This window comes from Sander lucioperca, chromosome 15, assembly GCF_008315115.2.
Source record: "Sander lucioperca isolate FBNREF2018 chromosome 15, SLUC_FBN_1.2, whole genome shotgun sequence".
NCBI lineage: Eukaryota > Metazoa > Chordata > Actinopteri > Perciformes > Percidae > Sander > Sander lucioperca.
The window spans coordinates 34026081-34044450 of NC_050187.1; the positions used below are offsets into that span (position 1 = coordinate 34026081).

At 42.4% G+C, this 18370-nt stretch overlaps 1 protein-coding gene and 1 pseudogene across 1 annotated transcript in view; one reads left to right on the forward strand and one right to left on the reverse strand.

Annotated features, from left to right (window-relative positions):
• Positions 1-18370, forward strand: part of LOC116034480 (acetyl-coenzyme A synthetase 2-like, mitochondrial) — a 575508-nt gene that overhangs the window by 485573 nt on the left and 71565 nt on the right. The window lies entirely within an intron of this gene.
• LOC116042542 lies at positions 1677-17566 on the reverse strand (annotated as a pseudogene).

Genomic DNA, 18370 nt, shown 5'->3' on the forward strand with positions numbered 1-18370 from the left:
AAATTAAAACTGAGGGACTTTTAAAAAATTGTAAAGATGTTAATCAGCCTTTATTTTTTTGCAGCTGCAGGTTTTATTCCCGTCGCTAGATGCCGCTGGAGCATGCTCCCTGATGACGGCACGTCTGTAAAAGCCCAAAGCCTCTATGAATGAAGAGATCTCTCGCTGGGTGCAGTGGTGCGTGCCTGTAATCCATGCTACCGTGAGGCTGAGGCTGGCGGATCGTTTGAGCTCAGGAGCTCTGAGCTGCAGCGGACTATGCCGATTGGGTGTCCGCATTAAGTTCGGTATCGATATGGTGCTCATGGGGGAGCCCGGGAGCACCAGGTGGTCTAAGGAGGGGTGCAGCGGGACCCAGTCTTTTTACACTCTTTCTACTGTTCAACAAACTGCTGGGACAACACACACACACACTCAACAACGTTACAATATGTTACATCGGCTTCATCACTGCTTCTTTACTTTCTTGTCTCCATGGAAACCTTCAGAAACCAGTTGTGTGTGTGTTTGTCCTGCACGCCTCCACCTGGAAGAGAGGAGCAATGACCATCAATCCCAGCAGTCAATGCGGCACCACTGATACAGTAGACTAACAACTCATTCAGTCAACTTGATGGAGAAAAAGCAGTTCCAAACCAGATACTTTTCTTTGTTTTCTGTTCAAATAAACAAAATATATCCACAATACTTATTCCAGGTATAAACATCAGGGTCACAAGCATTTAACAATGTCTTTTATCTTGTAAGGTTGCTGTTGTCATTGAGTGAGTCTTAAATGAGCCTAAAATATGAACAGCAGGGGTGAAACAATACAGACAGCTCATGGTTCAGTAGCCTACACAAGCCGTGGTTTACAGTTTGACCCTAATGCTACCTGCAAATAATAGAATCTCTTAAAAGCACATTTTTCTTTAACAAGATTTATAATGAAACTGAAAAATAAAAATATAAGAATGTATTTATAATGCTAAAGAGCATTTGTATGAACTTGTTTTGAGTTAACACACAAAACACAGTTTAATCTTTTGATTTTCGATTTCTTGAGTGGGACAAGGACTTTTTTCAAGACTGATATTAGAGTATTTTCAGTTGACAGGTTGTTGTAAGGTTGTTGATATTGATTGAGTCTTATATGAGCCTAAAATATTAGCAGTAGGGGTGAAACAGTACAGACAACTCACTCAGAAGTCTCCCAAACCTTCTTCACATATACAGAGTTGAGCTGCTCCAGAGTTTTTCCATAACAAGATCATTTTCACCCACTGTTTAGGCCTTGGTTCTTCTCAGGCGTGTCTCGTGAACACAAATCACCGTAAATTAATAAACGGAAGATCTGCAAATGGTATACTGCAACAATTTAAAAATGTAGGGTAATTTCCCATTTTAGCATAGGTGCAGGAGTCAAACATCTGTTGAAAACCACAGTCCCCATGGGATTAAAGTGAGTTAAGCAGCAAGATCATTTCTATTGTCAAAGCGTTTTAGATCTTCTGAGTGACAAAGCAAAACAATATACAACCTATTTTAGGCAAATAAAGTATGTTATAACGTTCAACAGTGGCTTAAATTAGAGATTATTGTGAGCACTTCCCTGTGGAAGGAGTGTATTAAAGAGAGCAAACAATAGTGCAGTCAATCAACAAACTTTATAACATTAAGAACAGATCAGAGATCAATACACAGGAATGCATGTCTGTTTAATACTCCTCTCCATCATCATCATCCTCATCTCCCACACTAATAGCTCCAACCTCCTCTAATCCTTCTCCAGAGCTGCCATGTTCTCTGACCTCTCCCAGGTCTCCACCAGGAACTACAGTAGGCGGCTGGTAGTTGATGCCCACCTTGAAACCAGTGGGGCACCAGTCCACAAACTGGATGGAGCGCTTGGTCTTGATGGTGGCAATGGCAGCATTCACATCTTTGGGCACCACATCACCACGATACAAAAGGCAGCAGGCCATGTATTTGCCGTGGCGAGGGTCACATTTCACCAACTGATTGGCTGGTTCAAAGCAGGCATTGGTGATTTCTGACACTGAAAGCTGCTCATGGTAAGCCTTCTCAGCAGAGATGACAGGGGCATAGGTGGCCAGAGGGAAGTGGATACGGGGGTATGGCACCAAGTTGGTCTGGAACTCTGTCAGATCAACATTGAGGGCACCGTCGAAACGAAGGGAGGCAGTGACGGAGGACACAATCTGACTGATTAACCTGTTCAGGTTGGTGTAAGAAGGACGCTCGATATCAAGGTTCCTACGGCAGATATCGTAGATGGCCTCGTTGTCCACCATGAAGGCACAGTCAGAGTGCTCCAACGTGGTGTGGGTGGTCAGGATGGCATTGTAGGGCTCCACCACAGCCGTGGACACCTGGGGAGCTGGGTAGACGGAGAACTCCAGCTTGGACTTCTTGCCATAGTCGACAGACAGACGCTCCATCAGCAGGGAGGTGAAACCAGAGCCGGTGCCCCCTCCGAAGCTGTGGAAAACCAGGAAGCCCTGAAGGCCAGTGCACTGGTCAGCCTAAGGCCAGAGAGGGAGAGACAGCAGTCACATATGAGATACAGTCATGTCATTTAATTACATTTTTGAAAATTAGGGAATGGATCCCTCCTGATATCAAGTTACCCACCAGTTTGCGGATCCTGTCCAGCACCAGGTCAATGATCTCTTTGCCAATGGTGTAATGTCCGCGGGCGTAGTTGTTGGCAGCATCCTCCTTGCCGGTGATCAGCTGCTCAGGGTGGAACAGCTGGCGGTAGGTCCCAGTGCGCACCTCATCTAATGAGAGCAATTCATTCAAAAATCACTTGAGGGTTTGACTTTATAAACAGGTAATTTATATAGGTTTATATAGGTTACTTTATAAGTTAATAACTATGGCATCTCAGAATCAGAAAAGCTTTATTGCCAAGTACGTTTTTTACACATACAAGGAATTTGTTTTGGTGTTGTAGGTGCATGTCACACATTCTCTAAAATAAGTTAAACAAAGGTTAAATAGAACAAACAATATAAGTATAAATATATGTATATATATATACACACACACACAGAATGTATTAAAAATAAGAGAGTAAGAATTAAGATAAAAAGAGCACTGGATGCGGAACGTCTGCGGAACGTGTCCGGAACGTCGACGGAGTCATTAGGTTTCCATTAAAGTCAATGTATGTATTTCCACTGACTGCGGGACGTCTGCGTCCCTACTCCGTCCCAGCTCCGTTAGTCCCGCCCTCCGGAGCAGATACGCAGAGCTTCTATTTTTGCCGGACGCCGGAGAGCTCCGCAGCAATTCAGCACAATTCAGATTGTGCGGGGACAGGAAGTCGAGCACAGAAACAAAATAAAACATCCGGTTAATTTTCAAAATAAAATACACCGTGCTCACGGCGGATCATATTTCCCTGCACTACACCTTGAAAACACAGCACAGAGTTGTTTCCCCTCTACTCCTCTGGATGGAAACAAACTGTTGTTGGTTTTGTGGTTCTATTTATAGAAACTACATCCTACATCCCTGCGCAAACATACGTGAATTCGCGAGATCTCGTGGTCGGCTGGCCGCAGCCGTTACGCAACAAATCTGGACCTGGTGGGTATTGACGGACGGCGGAGCATGCAGCCGTTCCGCAGCGGAGCCGGTCCGCAGACGTTCCGCATCCTGTGGAAATCCACGGTCAGAGTCCTGGTGGCGTACATCCTGGAGCGGCGGCGGATTGCAGCCAATCACCTTCTCAGCTGACCGAATGACACGCTGCAGTCTGCCCTTGTCCTTGGCTGTGCTAACAGCGTACCAGATGGTGATGGAGGATGTGAGGATGGACTCAATGATGGCTGTGTAGAAGTGCACCATCACTGTCTTTGGCAGGTTGAATTTCAGTACAGTACATCCTCTGTTGTGCTTTCTTGACGAGGGAGCTGATGTTCAGCTCCCACTTGAGGGCCTGGGAGATGATAGTTCCCAGAAAGCGGAAAGACTCCACAATGTTAACAATGTTAATTGTGGAGTCACAGAGGGTGATGGGGGCAGGTGGGGCTGAATTCTTCCTGAAGTCCACAACCATCTCCACTGTCTTTAGAGCGTTGAGCTCTAGGTTGTTTTGCTTGCACCACTTCACCAGGTGGTCAGCCTCCGACCTGTAGGCGGACTCGTCACCATCAGAGATGAGTCCAATGAGGGAGGTGTCGTCCGTGAACTTCAGAAGCTTGACAGACTGGTGACTGGAAGTGCAGCTGTTGGTGTACAGGGAGAAGAGCAGAGGAGAAAGAACACAGCCCTGAGGGGATCGGTGCTGATGGTCTGTGAGTCGGAGATGTCTTTCCCCAGCTTCACATGCTGCTTCCTGTCAGAAAGGAAGTCAGTGATCCACCTGCAGGTGAGTCAGGCACACCAAGCTGGGAGAGTTTCTCCTGAAGCTGAGCTGGGATGATGGTATTAAAGGCAGAGCTGAAGTCCACAAACAGGATCCTGGCGTAGGTTCCTGCTGGAGGATGTAGTGTAGGGCCAGGTTGACTGCATCATCTACAGACCTATTGGCTCTGTAGGCAAACTGCAGGGGGTCGGTGATGTCTTTGAGGTGTGAAAGCACAAAGCGCTCAAAGGACTTCATAACCACAGAGGTCAGGGCGACGGGTCTGAAGTCGTTAAGTCCTGTGGTCCTTGGCTTCTTGGGAACAGGGATGATGTTGAGGACTTGAAGCAGGCTGGCACGTGACATGTCTTCAGCAAGGTGACATGTCTTCAGCTGGTCAGCGCAGTGCTTCAAGCTGGATGGGGAGACAGCATCCGGTCCAGCAGCTTTCCTGGGGTTCTGTCTCCTGAACAGTCTGTTGACGTCTTCTTCATTGATGGAGAGTCGTCACTGAGGTGGGTGGGGAGGTGGAGGGGGGGACCTTTAAGGTGGGGGAGGTGGAGGTGATGCACTGTACTGTAGCTGTTGGGAGGTGTCGCAAGGAATGGTATCAGGGAAGACCCTCTGTTGGGAGGTGTTGAGGGGGATGGTTACAGGACTGACCCATTGTCTATCAAAGCGACAGTAGAACTCGTTAAGGTTGTTGGCTAGGCGTCGGTCATTGGTGGAGTGGGAGACTGTGGGCTTGAAGCTAGTGATCTGTTTGAGCCCTCTCCATAAAGAAGCAGAGTCGTTCGCTGAGAACAGTTTTTGGAGTTTCAGAGTACCGTTTTTTAGCCTCTTTCACCGCCTTGCTAAACTTGTACTTTGCTTCTTTAAGTCTGTCTTTGCCCCCACTCCTGAACGCCTCTGCCTTATCCAACCTTAGCCTTCTGAGTTTGGCTGAGAACCAGGGTTTGTCATTGTTGAAACTCACCCTGGTGCATGATGGAACACAGCAGTCCTCACAGAAGCTGATGTATGACGTCACAACCTCTGTGTACTCATCCAGACTGTTGGTAGCAGTCCTGAACACATCCCTGTCAGTAGAGTCCAAGCACGTCTGGAGATCCTCCACAGCTACACTGGTCCACTTCCTTGATGTCCTCACTACAGGTTTGCAGAGCTTTAGTTTCTCCCAGTAGGCGGGGATCAGGTGAACCATGACGTGGTCAGAGAGGCCCAGAGCAGCACGGGGGGCGGCGTGATAAGCATCCTTGACTGTGGTGTAACAGTGATCCAGAATGTTCTCCTCTCTGGTCGGGCATTTAATATGCTGTCTGTAGTTAGGTAGTACATGAGTGAGGTTTCCTTCGTTAAAGTCTCCAAGGACAATTACTAAGGAGTCTGGGTTGGTCCGCTCCACACATAGTATCTGGTCGGCGAGCACGTGCTGTGCGACCTGCACTTTGGCCTGTGGCGGGACCAGAATGAATGAATGGAACTCACGGGGTGAATAAAAAGACTTACACTTTATGATGAAAGATTCCAGGTCAGGAGAACAATGCTGCTGGATCACTGTCACGTTGTTGCACCAACCGCTGTTGATGTAGAAACAGATTCCTCCACCTTTAGTTTTGCCGGAGAGGTCCGTGTCTCTGTACGCTCTGTAGAGTTGGAAGCCTGCCAGCTGCAGTGCAGAGTCCGGTATTAATCTACAGAGCCACGTCTCCGTGAAGCACAAAACAGTAGATGAAGAAAAGTCCCTGTCTTTCCTCAACAGCAGTTGTAATTCTTCCAGTTTGTTGGGCAGTGAACGCACGTTATAGAAAAATATGCCCGGTAACAGTGTGCATAATCCTCGCTGGCAGAGACGCACCAGCCCGTTTCCCTCTCCTCCGACATTTCGCTGCGTGAGCAAAGGTGAGCGCACCTTTGACTAGAATGTCCAAAATTTCCAGTGTAGGGAGAAGAAAAGTAGGAAATAAATCCTCTGGCGTTGTTCCCCTGATGTTCAGGAGCTCTTCTCTGGAGAAAGAGATCCGGGTACCATCGCAAAAAACAAAGTTAAAACACAAAACAAAACAAAACAACGCGCACAGAAAACACAGAGTCAACCGCCCTCTCCTCCGACGTTTTGCTGCGTGAGCAAAGGTGAGCGCACCTTTGACTAGAATGTCCAAAATTTTCAGTGTAGGGAGAAGAAAAGTAGGAAATAAATCCTCTGGCATTTTCTGGAGAAAGAGATCCAGGGTACCATCGCAAAAAACAAAGTTAAAACACAAAACAAAACAAAACAATGCGCACAGACACACCGAGTCGACCGTCTGCGGCGCCATCTTAGATATTAGTCTAAATATATATCTAAATATTCAATTATAGTTTACCGATGACAGTGGGCTCCAGGTCCACAAAAATAGCCCTGGGGACGTGCTTTCCAGCTCCAGTCTCACTGAAGAAGGTGTTGAAGGAATCATCTCCTTGTCACTGGGCATCTGTCCGTCCGGCTGGATCCCATGTTCCAGGCAGTAAAGCTCCCAGCAAGCATTGCCAATCTGGACACCAGCTTGACCCACAGCACTGACACACACTCACCCTGTGGACAGAAAAGAACAAGAGGTTATTTACTTGTATGCATTATTTTAGACATGTGACACTGGAAAAGAAAACAAAATGGTGCACTTACATGTACCAAATTGTTAGATGATTGAGATCATCATCACACCTCAAAAGCTAAGGTTCAAAGGAAGGAGGGAAAAAAGAAATAAGAAATGCTCGACTCACGTTTATTCAGACAAAAAAATAGCTGATTACACATGAATAAAATGTGGTTAAACGTACAATATGTAATTTTCTACCGCTAGGGGTCTCGCAATCAAAAACCATGGATGTAAACTAGGGCTTTGACTTTTGCCCAAAAATCATATTCGAAGTTTGTTATGAATATTAATATTCGAATATATTTGAATATTTATTAATAATATTTTGACCATTAAATGCCTTCAGTAAGGCTTATATTGGTATCAAACTTCATATATGTTCTGTCCACCAGAGGGCAGTGTATCAGTCAGTAGGCGTGCAATGATGTTGTTAGAAGAAAAAACACACTGCCACCACTGTTTTTTTTAAATAAAAGTCAGACCCTGGATTAAACACAACAATATGCTTTCAACAGGAAGGTGGATATTTCACCGTAGCCTACGTAAGTGGTCTGATGTTTATACTTTTGCGCTGGTGTGTGCGTCGAGCCGCGTGTGTATGGGTGTGTGTGTGTGTGTGTGTCTGGGGAATGTGTGTTGTGAGAGAGTGACGGCGATTAGCTTCAGAGCGAGTAGCGACTCTATAGTCTTAGTGAGAGAAACAAAGTGTCTCCTCTGTTCTTTCTGACCACGGTGGGAATCTGGAGCAGGAAAAGTAACCCTCTCCTTGATTTTACGTTGTTTATGGAGAAAGAGAACCAGGAAATGAGTCGGGGGAAATGCGCTACCAAGCCACGGCCGAGCGACGTGCGTCGCCGCAACGCATAGTTACATTTTGAAATGCGTGAAAAAGCCTCGGAAATCTGAATTGAAAACAAGGTTTACAAGCAAACACATTTACAAAAAAATAATGCCCATAACAGGTTCGAAATTCGAATATTAAGGGCTGCTAATATTCGTTCGAATATCAATATTTTTTTAATATTCGAATTATATTCGAATATCGAAGTTCGCGTCAAAGCCCTATGTAAACACAGACTTTGATGACATTGTGAAGTTGAGTGGGATCATAGGTTGTGTTTCATTGTTAACACCTTTGACGCTTAAAAGTAACGTTCCTGGACGAGTTCATCTTTTAAAGTTTTATTTATGTTACATTTAGTAACGTTATCATGTCATGTTATTGTAATAAATAGCTGCAGTTTTCCCACATAATACTTTGATTTACATTACAATATTTGTAAAAGTATAGTAGCTGCTATATGCATATCAATGAATTAGTTCTCTACTGTCTCCTGGTTTGCAAAGTGGCATGTAATATTGAGAAAAATTATGCTGTGTGGCAGAAAAAAAAGGCTCGAATGTACTGAGAATAATTCTTTGACATTGTATGATTTACAAATACTCATGGACATTGGTGTTCCCATGTTTTGAAGGAGACTAGAGGAGTCAAGGTTATATGCCAATGACACCCTCCGTGTTATTGAATACAATTACAGATTTTCTGGGTCTGAACATTGTTGGAACCTGTGAGCGCCTGTGAGACAATAACAAAGAAATCTTTCAAATCCAGGTTTCAAGGGTTTAAATAGCTGGGAATAATAGAGGTAAAACAAAGCCAAATTTTTACTAAAAAGGGGGGTTCTATTCAGTCAACCATAAATCATAGGTGGAAAGCCAAAAGCACATCAAATTGTTAGCAAATACACATTGAGCAATAAAAACCTATGTCGTACTTAGGCTTTTGCATATCCCTATATGCTTTAAACATTTAGACTGATTGGTAATTAAAAAAAAAAAATTAAGTACTGTTTTTTGGGGCTTTTCCATTTATTAGATAGTGAAAGGGGAGAGAGATAGGGGATGACACACAGCAAAGGGCAGCAGGTTGGATTCGAACCCGTGCCGCTGCAAAGGACTCAGCCTACATGGACGCACGCTCATACTGGGTGAGCTAGAGGCCGCCCCTGATTGGTCTTTTTTTTTTTTAAATACAATTTTGAACACCTAATGGAGTGCATTGCTGTCTGACTGTCAGCTGGATTTTGAGCAGATATTTACTGTAGGTGCTATTCTAACACTCATTTTATGAATCTGATGAATCTTTATTGATTACATTTTTATTTTTATAGATGTATCCAAGAAAACCATGGACAAAGTGGAACTGCAACAGTAACTAGCAACATTTTGATAAAAAATATGTACATTCTGTATCCGAGCCATGCTGCTTTTCAAACCAAATTCATCATCACTTGTAAGTAAATAAATAATTCTAACCTGTCTATCAGAATCCTCCCATTCACCTTAGAAAGGACACTAGTGAGAGCTGCAGACCTACAAACATTACTAATAATGCCACCTGTTTTATCTTTCATAACAGGAACCAACAGCACTGAGTTTATAACGTTACAGTCAGGCAGAATGCATTTACTAGAAAGTCAGAAAAACAAGTGGCAAAATAGATCAGCAGTTGATTCCCCAGCTCTGAAAAGATTCAGGATGAAGCTTAACTGTCATGTCTGCATCATGTGTCTCATGTCTGTAAATACACTCAATCAATGATCATCATAGACATTGATGTTGCAATAATAAACAATTTACAGTGGGTTATTATTGTGGCCACTCTAAAATAAAACTAATGATTTAAATTATCCACTAGATGAAGCTGTTTAACCTGCTGAGACCAGAGTAGTCTGTAGCCTATAACGTTAATAGGCTGTCTATGTCCCAACATTTCAGAGCCTCTCTGTATCTACCAGGAATTTTCTTAATACTTTGCAGGCACCATTTTTGGCAACAGTTGCTATCAAACTCAAGTATGCCTATATAGTTGTCACTTACCCAGAATAACAGCCGCAGTAATGTCCTCAGTAATGTCGTTCCTTATTGTCATGTAGCCGAGTTAATAAAAAATAGGCAAACTCACATCAGCAAGCTAATATTTAGGACTAACGGTCAGCTAAACATGTTATTTTATAGCTCAGTACTCTGTCTGTTTTGCTCTTTTGTTTTGATTCAAAACCGATTCTGAAGATAGAACTCTGACAAATATGACAATCACAAACTTTTTACTCTGATCATGACACCTACCTACCTACCTACCTACCTACCTACCTACCTAACTACCTAACTACCTACCTACCTAACTGCCAACCTACCTAACTACCTACCTACCTACTTACCTACCTACACACAAAATATTCAAATTAGCCACACTTGCTATAACATGGGTAAGTCATTAAACTTTTGAAAAGGCAGGCCCGTTTTTACATGGTAAAAAATATATAGTACAGTATATTAGCACACACTATAATATAACACCTACTATTGTAACATCACATATGATCTGATATTTGGACCTGAAGGTTTTAAAGTGACCGTTGACTGGTTCTGGTCTGGCCGCAATGGCCAGACATAATCTGACTCCAATTTTTTAAGGTCACTTCACCCCGCTCGTTTAACTTTTAAGTGCTCTTTGACTGGTAGACCAGAAATAAAACTCAGGATTCACTCAGTTAAAATATAACAAGCTTTAGTGAAATGATATTGCAGAATACAAACTTGTGCACAAGGATCAGACTCCTTCAAGACAATCCTGTTTCTCTCCCTAGCAAACAGACATAGTCCCGTCCGGCAGCTGATGCCCGCTAACTCAAAACCTTGTACTTTCATACATTTTTGCCCATCCTCCTTGCCCATCCTTGGTGGTATTGTTATCAGTTGGATGTAGTCCAGGTCCTCTCGGCTCTGCTGTCCGGTCCTCTCGGCCCCTTCCACGATGCCGCACCATGCATAAAATATACCCTGGCTTTCCCTGCTCCCAGGCCAAAACAGACCGTTCGTTACTTTTGGGATATTTTATGTTTGCATTCTATTTATCAAATGTATACACTGGTTACAAAATGTTTTACGATGTTCATATTACTGAGACACCTGTGTATTTCTTTATCTTCTGCAGACCTAGGAGTGGTGACAGCCAAGGCCATTCCACAACCTGTATCACACTTCCCACTGATTGCGAAACACAGCTCCATTGTTCACTGTTCTTCCTGATCTAATGGCGCTTTTCCATTACATGGTACCTGCTCGACTCGCCTCGACTCTACTCGCCTTTTTTGGTTTTCCATTATGATAAAAAGTACCTGGTACCTGCTAACAGGTACTTTTTTTAGTACCACCTCAGTCGAGGTTCCAAGTGAGCTGAGCCGATACCAAAAGGTGACGTGAAAGCAACAGAGGGGGGTGTCCTGAACGAACCCGCCATTTTTAAATAGTTTAGCTAGCTGTTTTTTTTTTTTGCTGCCTCCAGCTTCTTTAGAAACTAATTGTGTCTTCTGGCTGTGGCAACAACAACACACCTTCCACGTTCTGTGTGTGTATGTCGCGTTAGGTCACGGCAGTTTACTGCGGCGCCGTTATGACGACCAGCCACGCTGAGGCGGTACGATAATCTGCAATGGAAAACGGACAAATAGTGAGGCGAGTAGAGTCGAGGCGAGTCGAGCAGGTACCACATAATGGAAAAACGCCATATGAGTTCTTTTATTCAGCTTAAATTATCTTCCTAATATCCTGGTACTCCCTTTCAAATTTTATCAAACCAGATGGCTTCAATGAAGATCAGGAAGGACAGGGAACAATTGGTCAGTCATGATCTTAGAGCTTCTTCACACAAAATATATCCTACAGACCAAATTCTGTTGTAGTGCAAATGTTTGTCTATTGTACTGCCTATCTACTTGGCCTGAGAAAGTACTCTCTCCTCATTCCTGCATGTGTCTGTGATACTATTGGCCATCAGACTACCATAATGTCACAGTTAGAGTAATGTTGGCAGCCAGCACGTGTTATTTAACATCCAAACGATGTTGAAGGTTCACAGACACCAAGAAGTCATGACATGCAAAGGTCATGCACCTAAATAAGCATAAACTAATTTTGGCTTGTCATGACAAAGAGTATGATTACTTATGTCAATTAGACAATTTGGTATTTCAATTTCCATTTCATACCCCCTGCTTTATCGCAGATTTTAAAATCAACGAGATCATAATTCAAAAAATGAACATCATTCTGTGTTGCAGAAGACTTAAAACTAGCGATTGAGACCATGAACTCATTATGAAAATGTTTACTGAGGTAATAAATTATAATTTATTTATAATAATAATAATAATAAAACAAGTGAGAAGTGGGTCACTTTCTCATAGACTTCTACAGAAACCGACCTCCTTTTGCAACCGCACGTGTCGCCCCCTGCAGGAATTCAGATAGAAAGCAGGTTTAAGGAGTCTCCCCCTGCAGGAATTCAGATAAAATGCAGGTTTAAGGAGTCTCCCCCTGCAGGAATTCAGATAGAAAGCAGGTTTAAGGAGTCTCCCCCTGCAGGAATTCAGATAGAAAGCAGGTTTAAGGAGTCTCCCCCTGCTGGAATTCAGATAGAATGCAGGTTTAAGGAGTCTCCCCCTGCAGGAATTCAGATAGAATGCAGGTTTAAGGAGTCTCCCCCTGCAGGAATTCAGATAGAATGCAGGTTTAAGGAGTCTCCCCCTGCAGGAATTCAAATAGAATGCAGGTTTAAGGAGTCTCCCCCTGCTGGAATTCAGATAGAAAGCAGGTTTAAGGAGTCTCCCCCTGCTGGAATTCAGATAGAAAGCAGGTTTAAGGAGTCTCCCCCTGCAGGAATTCAGATAGAAAGCAGGTTTAAGGAGTCTCCCCCTGCTGGAATTCAGATAGAAAGCAGGTTTAAGGAGTCTCCCCCTGCAGGAATTCAGATAGAATGCAGGTTTAAGGAGTCTCCCCCTGCAGGAATTCAAATAGAATGCAGGTTTAAGGAGTCTCCCCCTGCAGGAATTCAGATAGAAAGCAGGTTTAAGGAGTCTCCCCCTGCTGGAATTCAGATAGAAAGCAGGTTTAAGGAGTCTCCCCCTGCAGGAATTCAGATAGAATGCAGGTTTAAGGAGTCTCCCCCTGCAGGAATTCAGATAGAAAGCAGGTTTAAGGCACTTCCGCATTTGCAGCACTTCGCCGAACCGGATGCGTTGTCCATTAATATTTACAGTCTATGATATCAATGCGGTGCTGGACCAGAAGTAACATTAACGTGTCAAAATAAAACGTGTGTGAAAACTATAGGCTTAACTGCAAGAAGAACCAGTCACTTTAACAATTAATTGGTGGCCTGTAGCTTCAGATTAGGCTAAATTCCTCACATAAAATGTTTTCAGAAACGCATTTCAGTGAAGTATTTCCGTAAAATAAGCAAAAGTTTCCAAACGAGCCACCATGTTGGTCTGTTTTGAAATCCGGGAGCAGACAGCCCCGCGAGTGAAGCGTTCGTCCAATCAGGTTCAGCCATCGCGGTTGTAGCACAGTTGAGCCTGTTTTCTTTGCTTGTCAGTCAGTGGTCACTGAGGATAAATTGATAACTGCTCATGTAAAGCCCATCAAGCATCGAATGCTGGGAAGCGTGGCGATCCCTTCCGTCAAAAAAAAATGCCCCAGTAGACACGTCATAACAGACAAGTAGCCCAGTGCTCATTCTAAGGGTAACGGTTATTGACATCATATACTGTATTTCAGGTTTGTCCTGTACACAACAAAAAGTCCAGTGTTGAATTAACTCCCACAGAGTTGATTTCAACACTTTTTGAGGGTTTATATAGGTCCACACTCTCTAGAGTTAAATTAACACTTTCAAAATAGTTAAACATTTAACACTCTGCTAGAGTTCCTTTTTTAACTCGCAAAACAGAGTTAAAGTAACACTAAGGGATTAGACAACTAACACTGCTCCGAGTTAATTTTTTTTTTAACTATTTGGGTAGTGTTAATTTCACTCCCTAAAGTGTCAATTATCTACACTGAAAAAATGTTAAAATGAATTGTTAATTTATTCAATATTATGTATTCATTTAATATATACTTATATTAATAAGAATTAATCACAATAAACAATCATTTTCAAAAACATTTATTTGTGCCTTTTCTCCCTTGCAGTCAGTTGAATTAAAACATTGTGAATGAAGGTATAATGTACATACTTTCATCTGAAACATTGTATGAGCTTTGAATATCAAACGGTTTATGAAATTTAAGCTCAGACATTTTTAGTAGACACCTTTCCGCACTTCGTAATACTCTGAATGCATGATGATGGTCATCAAAAGTCTCTGTAAATAGCTTGTTTGTCAAAAAAAAAATCACAGAAGTACATCACTTATTTGACAAAAGACTGGCATGTCTTCTTCCATTGCACTGCAAATAACTAGTCCAGCTTTATACTCTACACCATCAACTTTAACCAAACTAGTTGAGAAAACATGTTTTGACAAGATCGTTTCAAGCATTTCATTGTTGACGACATTCTCATCTCTGAAGAGAAAAGATGTAATTGGCCCATACTCATTTTGTTTGAGGGTGAAGGTTTCCCAGTGATAAGCAATGGCCATCTGATGCTTTTTAGCAAGCGATTTGGTTATGTTTTTGAAATTTTTAAACAATCTTTAAACAGCTTGTGTTTGGCCTCAAACCTCATACACCATGTATATAAGGGCCAATTTTCCTTATAGAAGATGGGTAATGGATCATAAAATGATGCTTAGCTATCAAGTTTCTATGTGGATACAAGTGCTTAAATAGTTTGTGGTGGTCAACAATCAAATGCTTTAAATATATTGTCATACCTAGAGTGAGAGAAGGTGAAAAAACTATGTTCATTATTTGAAGTAACAACAGTAACAAATTCCAGTTTTTGTTTCCTGCAGGAATAATGTCACCAAACAATAGTGGGATGTTTTTCACAAGACACAATGTCAGAATAGAATTCAAACCAATGCCATTGCCAGCACTCTCCAGAATAATCTTTGTAGGACGATTTTTTCGTTCTAAAAATCCATAATCAAAACCATAAATCCTGGAAAGCAAGTCCTGTTCTGACATAAAGTGTTGTGTGAGATATCCAAAAAGCAATTTGATCTCATACTGAACCACACCCTCAAGAAGATCATGCATGATATCAAATGAATAGTTATTACAAACATGGAAATACTTAAATGAATTAAGTGTAGATCTTTTTTTCAAACCATAAAGTGACTTCAATTGTGGGTTTTCCTGGAGAGACTGGCAATGCATTTCAAACATATCTTTCCCACAAAGGATCACCTTAGGATCATCCTCACTGTATACCGTTTGACAATCATTCTTCTTAATCAAACAAAGGCGACAGAAATGACAGCTACTGAATGACTCATTAAAACCAAGAATTGTGTGCATCCCTAGATTATCTCCAGTGATCTGACAGATTGTACCATATACCTGCTCATCTGAAAACGGAAGACTTAGCCCTCGGATTTCTAGTTTTTTCAAATCATTTATCAACGGTTCTAGTATAACATCAAAACCATACTTGTGCAGATCTTGTGTGTGAAAAAGTGTTACCAAATGAATGTTCATCAAAACCGAATAAAATTTTGGGGGCAAGTTTCTTACAACAAAATAAAGACAGCCAATTTTGTGAATTCCACGTTTGGAGCCAAGGGGATTGGCTGTTTCAAAATCATCATAGTATAGTTGGATTTGTAATGCATGTCTATTAGCTGTAAACAAAGGGTGGGTTTTAAAATAACTTCCATCAAAAAAGTCAGTATAAGTATCAGGCTCTGATCTACACAAATGTCTGGATTCCTGCACATGAACTTCAATGTTTCTAAAATCGGCACATATGTAAAAGTATCCTTCACAGGTACTTGATCATAAGTACCGGATTTCTGATTTCGCCTGTTGTCATATCTCACTCCCAGTGTTATTTCTACTGGCTCGACAACTCCCCATTTTTGGTGGAAGTATCTATTTCGTTTCCATTCTGTATTTAGATTTGTGAACGGGTTTTCATAATCTTCAAAAGATTGATTTATCACAGATATGTTGGGGTCAGTTATAGGTAAAGCAGAAAAAGCTGTATGCTTTGCTTGTGAGCGAATCTCACTTGTTAGTTCTTCCAAATCTCCAACAATTGAGGATACCAAACTGTTGGAAATCCCACTCCCCTGTAATTTGGCCACGATGGATGCACACATTTCTTTAGTTGGATCTTTAGTAAGTCCTGAATCATTGCTCTCAGAAGAAACACTGGAAGAGCTACATTGGTTTTGTGGATTAAATTGATAGATTTGAACATGCAACAGTTGAAGTTTGAGCAATTTGCTGAACATTACTATGAACACTATTAAGATGCTTCCGAAAACCTGTATATGTTAGGAACTGATGCCTACAGCCTTGCTGAGAACAAAACAATTTGAACTTGGGTCCAGGATAGTAACCATGTTCAACTCTTAAATGTGAAATCAACTGTTGACTGCTGGGATAATATTTCTGACACATGAAACAGGTCAACATTGTTATAGCTTCTTACTCACAGGGTGAGAGTGCTACTGGCTGGTTAAGCAGTCTCGCTCTCAAGTCTTTAACTCTGGGTGACTCCTTCATTTTCCCCACATCAATGTTATACACTGTTGTGCACAGGCACGCACCTCGAAAGGGAACCAGCTGCTCGTCCACGGTCACGTCGGGCCCGGGTTGTAGAGGCAAGGCAGCCGCCGCACCCAGGCGTCCCACACGTCTCGTACGGCAGCCAGTTTGTCCGTGGCTCGTCTGGCGGCTCTCGTCTCGCGGTCGTCGAATCGCAGCAGTCTGGAGAACGCGTGGAACCGTAGCGGCGGACGCTGGCGTCGGGCGAGCCCGCGTGGCCCGAGAGGCCCGAGAAGACGAGGACGACGACGCGGAACCGAGCGCGCCGAGAGTGCCCAGCAAGCGAAAGAAGTGTCAGCTCTGTCCGCAGAAAAGGGACCGCAAGACACACACCGTGTGCGGTGGCTGCGAGAGATACATCTGCGGGAGCTGCACGCGGCCCTACTGCGCGGGCCAGTAGCCTCTTGGCTCACAGCGATAACACGTCAGGTTATCATATGCTGCTGGACCAAAGCTTAACCTGCTGCTGAAGAGAGATAGAAACGGACCAACCAAGCCCCTTGAGGGAAATAACCAGCTGAGGAAACGGTGTGTCTTCACCCAGTCATCCATCAAAAAATAATATCATCAGGTCCTTTTTGATATAATGTCCTTTAGATCTCAGCTGCTGTGCTGTGTTTTACGTTGTGTTTTACAGTTACGGCTCATTTACGGTTTGCTGTTAGGGGGTTAATTATCTATTAGTTTTCATTTATTCTATTTTTTCATTTATTTATGCTTATTTTAATTTAGTAGTTAAAAAAATTCTTCATTTATAAAGAACCTGATTATGTGAATCTTGTGTGTTTGAAGTATATTACGCCCATAGACTTAATATTAATGGACAGAGCATGTGTGACGTCACCCATTGGTTTGTGAAGAGCTGCTGTGAGTCGTCGAGTTTACCATTACGGGCGCTGCCATCTTGGTTGCATTCAAAATGGATGTGAGGATTATTAGACAAGAGGGTGGAGCTGGGGAGGAGCGAAGGGGTGACCTGAACGCTGTTTACACCCACCTGCATCGGCAACCTGACCGCAGCTGCTGCTAACAAAGTTATCTTACATAAATCTAGGTAAGCTTAACAGCTAGCTAAGTGTAAAAGTAATCTTAGTAGCTCATTGCATACATGTCCACAGTTATATTACATATAGGCCTAAGAGGAGTAAAGTTAACACTGTAAAGTATATGTATCTGATGTTACAGTGTAAACTGTAACATTAGCAAGAAAAACGAGGATTGCCACTGCCGTTAATTAACGTTATCTATTAGAAACTGTATAATGTAGGTTAAATTTTAGTAACATAATAACGATAAGAACTACGTTTTATCATAGAAATATTAACGTTTTAGTCTTGCTAAAGTTGGCGCATTTTGTCTTGACATGCTGTTCAATAGCCAGCAGATGGAAATTAGTTAATTAAATAAAGTGTAATGTTACACCACAGAACAAGACTTACTAATGTGCTATTTTATTCTCCCAGTTAAATGAAGTACAGTTCAACGTCATTCTATTGTGCGTTAATATTTAACTATGAGGGCCTCAAATATGTAGGAGTCATTTTTCTCTTTCAGAAAGTTATTGAGAGTGCTGGCATTTCCACCTACACAATGCCCCAGAATAGTTACTTTTCTATTGCAATTTAATGTAAAATATTAATGTTTTAGCAGACTTTTTGTAAAACTATCATGCATTTTTAGATAACTGTAGGTGCGTGAAATTAAGAGTACTGCTGTTCATTTTGCATTTCTCTATAGCCTACAATATGATACATTTCTCACTATTACAATGTGTTTTTCCACCCAGCCACAGTCTGGATCATTGGGG